The following is a 7,528-nucleotide window of genomic DNA, read 5'->3' on the forward strand; positions in this document are numbered from 1 at the left end:
GATCTGTATTTCACAGGTAAGAGAAAGAGGGTCAGGGGGATTAAGAGGTTTGGTCAGCGGGACCCAGCTAAGGAAGATGGAGACCTGCCATTCAAATCCCAAGTCCGTGCTCTCGATGTCTTTGTTATTCTGCCCGGAGTCCCTATATGACATTCCCCCACTCCCTTGCTGGGGGATCTGAGATAAACCCTAGCGCTTGCCTCAGCTTCCTAATCTGCAAAATGGGGTGATAGTATCACTCTTGCCTGTCTGAAGATTGTCTGGATCAGCTGATGCAAATGGGTGTGTGCGTGAGTTTTGGAAGATCAGTTCATGCTGCACACACGTAACACCCCTCCTCCCCACATTTCTTCCTTTTGTGGCTTCTTGGCAACTGACGCAGAGCGGATGGAGGGGAAAGAAAGGAGGTCACACGTAAATTGGTCAATTTGTGCAGCTTCACGGCAAAGCCTGGTGTGGGGGAGAGATGCAATCAATCTGAAAAACACAGTGGTTTTTATTTTTAAAAATATGATCCACGGCCTTCCATTCGCTGTATGGCTGTGTCAGGCATCCTCTCCACGAGGCAACAGCAGCCTGGCATTTGGGCTCTTCGTAAAGTGCCTGTAACTTTTAAAAAAATGAATGGCATTTGTCTTTTTTTAATTAAAACAAATCAAAAACAAAATTTACCCATGAGAGGTACATCCATGTAATGGATAGATTAGTTAGCAACAAAGAGGAACAGACAACGGTACAAGCGCCAACATGGATGCATCTTAAAAATTGTTGCTGCTGAGTCAAAGAAGTCAGAACAAAAAGAGCACAGGCTGGGTGTGTTGGCTCACATCTATAATCCCAGCACTTTGGGAGGCTGAGGCAGGAGGATAGGTTTAGGCCAGGGGTTTGAGACCAGCCTGGATAACACAGCAAACTCTGTCTCTACAAAACATAAAAGATAAACAAAAAAGCAGCCAAGCATGGTAGACCGTGCCTGTAGTCCTCAGGAGGCTGAGGCAGGAGGATGGCTTGAGCCCAGGCATTTGAGGCTGCAGTGAGCTGTGATCGTGCCATTGCACTCCAGCCTGGGCAACAGAGTGAGACCTTGTCTCTAAAACAAACAAACAAACAAACAAAAAACAAGAGTAAATACTCTCTTATTCTATTTTATTTTTTCAGCCTCTTTATTTTTTGAGACAGGGTCTCACTCTGTTGGCCGGGCTAGAGTGCCGTGGCGTCATCACAGCTTGCTGCAACCTCACACTCCTGGGCTCAAGCAATCCTCCTGGCTCAGCCTCCTGAATAGCTGGGACTATAAGTATGCACCACTGTGCCTGACTAATTTTTAAATTTTTGTAGAGATGGGGTCTCACTATGTTGCTCAGGCTGGTCTCAAACTCCTCGTCTCAAGCAATTCTCCCGCCTCAAGCCTCCCAAAGTGCTGAGATTATAGACCTGAGCCACTGAGCTACTGATGTGACATTCAGGAAAGAGTATAACTCTGTAGCGACAGAGGGCAGATCCCGGATTGCTTGGGGCCGGGAGTGGGTGGCTGGATTCAACTGCAAAGAACACAGAGAAACTTTTTTGAGGCTGCGGGAATGTTCTATGGCCCTCTCTTGATTGAGGTCGTGGTTACATGGGTGTATATGTTTGTCAAAACTTACCAACTTTTCTTTTAAAATGGATGTGCTTTATTACATGTAAATTGTACTTTAATAACATTGATCTGCAAAGGAAAAAAATTTACCTGTATTCCCACCTCTCCAGAGATAACCGATATTAAAGTTTTGGCATCTGTATGTAAACCAATCAATATCAATTGATAGATTGATTGCAAGAAATATTAGTTCCTGAAAAATGCTCAATCCTCTGTAAGTACTTCCTTATGATCTGCAGGCTTAATTATTTGGTGACAGTGAGAAGGAGCAGGGGAGAGGATGGCACTTCGTGCTCCCCTGACAGCAGAGAAGGCGGGCTGTGCCGCAGCAGTTCTCACACCGCTAGCTGGTAGCACAGGCTGCGGAACACCGATCACACCTCTCCTCCTCCCCCCCACTGATGGGGACTAGAACACGGGCTGGCCTCACATCAGCCCAGGGGGAGAGGGAGAAGGATGTTCGCCAACTTCAGGACAAAAACACGAGTCCTCTCCTAACTACAAGGAGAATAAACACATTTTATTATTTGATCAGTACATTAAATGCCATCGGTACGGAATGTGTGTTCCCTCCTGCTGGTATCTGATGCCTATTAAAAATGAACTTCGAGAATGCTCTCCTGGCTGATGTAATTTTGAGATAGAGTTTTCAGGCATGGCTTCCAGAAAATTCCCCCAAAGCAATAGCACCCAGGGTAGCTATGGAATCGGGACCACTTAGGAACCAATAGTTTTGTTGCCTGCTTTTGGTGCTTGGCATTTTATTATACACGTGGATGGCCTTATACCATTCAACAGGCTACAGAAACACGACTTAAAACAGGTTGCATCTAATTCTATCCCGTGGGTCCCCGCGTTCCTTGACAGTCTAATAGTTGCCTGTGAGTTTGCTCCCAGACCCCAGAAGTGGATTCTGAGGAGGAGCATGATTGTCCCCACACTGTGACCTGCGGGATGGCTGAAAAGGATGTGGCTGACCCAACAGCAGCTCTGCCAGCTTAGAGGGAGGGAAAAACACCTTCCTTTAAACCAGGGGTTCTCAACCTGGGGTGATTTCGCCTCCTAGGTTGACATTTGGCAAAGTCTGGAGACATTTTTGGTTGTCACAACTTGGGGATGCTACGAAACATCTGCAGGGCATGGGACAGCTGCCTGCCACAAGCAGTCATCCGTCCCAAATGAGAATAGCCCCAGCGCTGGAAACCCTGCTTTCAACCCTGAGGGGATGCTGTATTTTGTGTCTACACCCAGTTGTTGGGCAAATGGGAAAGATACAGGGAAGGAGACCAGATGGAGGCCCCTGGTCGGGGTTGTGTCAACATGGGCTCTAAAGTCACAGTGGTGTGAGACAGCTGACACGATTGAAAGTGCTTGCTCCGGCCTGGGCTGTGAGCGAGATATCGATCATTTCATTGAATTTCTGTGACTTGAGAGGAAGGTACTGGGATGACCTCACTTTATAGTAAATCAACCAAAGATACGCACAGCTGATACAGGGAAGAGTACGGAGTTTGTTTTCTTCTTGGTATGCCCTTTTTTTTTTTGCCCTGTTTTTTGCAGCGGCTTCTGCACTTGACTTTGAGCTCCGTGAGGGCAGTATCTGTGTGTGTTGGATCTGTAGTATCCGACAAAGCCCCTGGCATTCCAGTAGGAGCTAATAAATAGGGGTTTAATGGAATCAAATGAATGAATGAATGGAGCAGGGCAGTGTGGCTCAGGGGTTAGAACATTGGCATTGTAGTTAGATCCAACCATTCAGCAGATAACCATCGTGCATTTACTTGGGGCCAGGCCCTAGAGAAACCAGCAGTGGTGCGCTGTGGCTGACCTATCACGGCTCATGACAGCTGATTGCTAACTTTTTAGAAATTTTTGCAGGCTGGTTGTCAAACAGCCATTAAGAAAAGATCAAGTTATACAGAGTTACAATGAAATAAATTATACTTTTAAAAAAGGTAATAAAAACTCATCACTTCCTAATTATTTCACTACATGTTGCTAGTATCTCTGTTCTTGAAGTTATTTATGTCTGTCGTAGGGGTCGCCAAACTTTTTCTGTAAAAGGGCCAGATGGTAAATATTTTAGGCTCTGCAGTCCATGGGCTGAAACTGCCCTGGTCTGCTGTATCTGTGTGGTGGAAACTTTACAGGGGGGGACATCTCTTCCTAACTCCGTGTTCAGTGACGCATGTTGGTGGCTTGTAATCGGCCACAGTGGTTGTATTTACACCGGGAAAATTGTCAAATGCTATAAATCAGGACTTTCCCTTTTTTCGGCAGGCTGACTCTCGAACACTCACCAGCACACCACTGCATACGGTGATGGGCAAAACCGGAATGAACCCTGCCCGCGTGGAGGGTACAGTGTGTTGGGGTTTGTGTACCATTTCGTGGGGGGGACACAAGGAGGGAGCTGCGCATGGGCTGGCAGATCTCCACCGGAGACCAAGCTGAGGGGGGAGGACATCCGCCTACCGGTGTGGCTGCTGCACGTGGGCTCAGCTAGACCCCTCCTGGGCTGGCCATTGGCCTCGTACTCTCCTCCCCATCAGGGACTGTGCCACCTCGTCAGATTCCTTAATCGGCAGCCCCGGGGGCAGGGCTGTCTTTCCCTTCTGAGTTCACTCCCGGGGAAACTTTGGAGAACCAGGAGTTGAGACTGGGAGCTCATGAAGACAGCAGGCTCCCTGTTCACGATGGTGTCCCAGCTCCTAGCACAGAGCTCGGTGCGCAGTAAGTCCTCCACCCGCACAGCCGAGGGGTGGGCCCCCAGCACGCTCCTGAACCACAGTGCTAGTTCGCAGGTGACAGCAGACCTGGCTCAAACAAGGAGGCATAGCCAGCAAAGAATTCAGAAAATGACAGGTTTCTCCGGTGAACTGGACTTTGCTGAGTGAACAGGCCTGTAGGAGCCCGAGGGAGTGAAGGCTGCATGAATTGCCGTGCACTTCCTGTTGCTCTGTGAACCTCCTGAGTCCAATGTGGGGAGGGCAGACTGTCAGGATCCTGGACCATGCTTTGGAGGGTCTGGAGTCCCGTAGCACTGAGGGACGACTAGGGCACACAGCCCAGCCACAGAAACTCAGTGGGCTGGTGTCTCCCACAGAGGGTGGGCAGAGCCAGGGATGGGCTTCTGCTGGAATATGACAGTGGGATTCAGATTCATTTCTAGGTCAGGAACCTGGGATAATGGGGGCTGAAGGACTCTGCTATGAGTGACCTGATTTCCAGTCTAGAAGGCTGGGGACTTGACTGTCACAGACTGAGTACTAATGCCATCCCATCTCGTCCCGTCCCACCTTACTAACCCAATCCATCTCGTGGCTGGCATTTTCCTAAGCATAGGGAAGACGGGAGTTTGATGATCAATCACCGCGTATTTGTTGAGCCCCGGCTACGTGCCGAAACTGAGCTAAAGCTGCTGTCAACCAGGCACTCCTGGTGTCTTGGGGGCTCCATCTCACTGATTTCAAACTGAAATCAAGAAATATTATTATTTAAAGATGACATCCATTGAATTCAACATTTTCTTCCTGAGTGCCTGCTCAACAAAACGTTACGAAGGAAGACAGTTGTAATGTCTCCCCAAATCCCCAGACAAGTGAGAAACACATGGGATTTGAGGTAAGAATCTCAGGTTCAGATCTTGGCTGGATCCCCATAGCTGTCTGACCCTCAACTTCCCCACCCTTCAGGTGGGGTCGATAATAATTCCTACCCCCTGGGTTGGTGGGGAGGAATAAATGCAAACACATATGTAGAGCTCCCAGCACAGAACATGGCCCTTGGGTGCTGGTGGTTGTCATCGTGATTTTCCTGCTAATGTTTGCAAATCAGCCCCTGCACCAGGCAGCATCGAGGATGTCTGGGATGGTCTGGAAGAAATCAGGGATCCTTTTCATCCTGCTAAATCTCCTCGTTCTACTTGAGCTCTGCACCTGAACGGACAGAGGAAGGTTCGTGGATGTCCCCGAAGTGGACAGCAGCTGCCACTGGGCCACCTCAGTCTCTTTGCACTGGCCCCCACTGCCTCCCTCCTGGGTGCCCGTGGCAGCCTCCTCACTGGCCTCCCCGCCTCCACGGTACTTCATTGCAACCCTCATTCATGTCACTCCGCAGCTTTTCGAAGAGGCCATGTACAAGCCACTCCTGTACATGCCCATGTGGTAGCTCCCCACTGCTCTGGTCCCTGGGTCTGCATTTCAGGGCACTTCCTGCTCACCTTCTAGGCCTCTGCCCCACCCCCTCTAGGCACCTTGCATGCTGTGGCCAATGAGTACAGTTTCCTGGACAGGATGAGCATCCTCCCATCTCTTCACCTTTGTATGGGCCGTTCCCTCTTTCTAGAGCATGTGTTGCCTTCTTTAACTGATTCCTCTTGGACTTGGGACACGTACACTTGTGTCACCCACCCTGCTGGGTTAGGCATCTTCTGTTCCCAAGCACAGTGTGGTCATTATGTTTTTACATTGTCCTAGACTCTGAACTCCAAGGTTTGTGCTTGAGTCATGAGCTCTGGAGTCAGAGAAACGTCGGCTAGTTAGCTAAGTGAGCCTGGGGAAGTCATTTAAGCTCCTTGTGCCCTCATCTGCAAGAGTAGATGGGGACAGCAACCATGTCATAGGGTTGCTGTGAGAAGAACATGATGTGTGCACACAAAATTCTTAGCTCATAGGAAATCTCAGCCCACTGTGGCTATTATAGCAATTATACTACTATTAATATCAGTGCCTGGCCTGTGACAGGCATACAGCAGGAGCTCAATAATAGGCTGAACAAATGACCTAATCCCACCCCTTAATGGACTGGGGGTTTCTTGGCCACAACCATCCTCCACACCCACATCTCTCGGGTTTGCTCCTTCTAGCTGGATGATTTTCTAGAGGCTGTTGAAGTTCAGGGCTTGAAGGAAATGCCAATAAATTGTGGGGAGTCAATGAATTCCTGATTTCGTGACCTAACTGTGCTCCCCCACCCCTTTTTGCCTATCTCCTGGGCAGGCTGGATGTCGCTTGTATTTGGTGAGGGATGCAGGCTGGGACCTGCCTTCCCCCCACCTGCCCCCAGCCCTGGCTGGGCTCAGGGGAGAGGGTCCTGGGGGAGCATCTCCATGCTGTCTGCTCTTGGGAGAGAGGGGGGTGTGAACGATTCCCAGCGCAAGGACACTGTGGACATTCTGCGGCATTCACGATGCAATTCAACACACGCTGCACACGTTCACGCGTTCGCCACAGAGGCACCTTCACTTAACACAAAGGCAAAAAAATCTGGGGTTTTAACGTTATTAGCTGCAGGATGGAATGGAGGTAAGAAAGCCTGGCTGAGGAGCTGGCCATTTGCTAGGTGGCCTTAGGAGCAGCAGCTTGTGATGGCAGAAAGGGAATTTTTTGCTTCCAGGCTGGAGTCTGTGACACTGTGGTTCATTCCACATTGCTGGGCCTGGGGACCCAGAGACGAATAACCAGGTCCGAGACAGGAGGGAGTGGCTGTGGTACCTGGGTTCCTAGAAGAGGCTCTGTCTCCAGGGACAGAAGGAGAAGGGGCTGAAGGAGGGGGGCTCTTTCTAGAAGGTGTGAGCACCCCCAGGCCAAGGAAACATCTGTCTTATGGCCCCATCTGGCCAGCCTGGTGGGCAGCCTGGGCCATGGAGGGGGTGTCAGAGGTCAAGTGGTCCAGCCTCCCCGCACCCCAGCCCAGCCCAGGCCCTCAGCTACCACCTGGCCGCACCTGGGCCGTCGTGTCGCCTTGTCTTCCCTCCGAGTCCGGCGTCGGGCGTCGGGGGTGGCGGTCGCTCCGGCCCGCGGGCCGCCCGGCTCAGCATCAGCCTGGGCACCGGCGGGGGCGCGGCCGGCGTGACGTCACGCCCCCGCCCCCGAGTCCCCCTCCCCC

The sequence above is a fragment of the Propithecus coquereli genome, unplaced genomic scaffold (genome assembly GCF_000956105.1).
Source record: "Propithecus coquereli isolate 6110/MARCELLA unplaced genomic scaffold, Pcoq_1.0 Scaffold280, whole genome shotgun sequence".
Classification (NCBI taxonomy): Eukaryota; Metazoa; Chordata; class Mammalia; order Primates; family Indriidae; genus Propithecus; species Propithecus coquereli.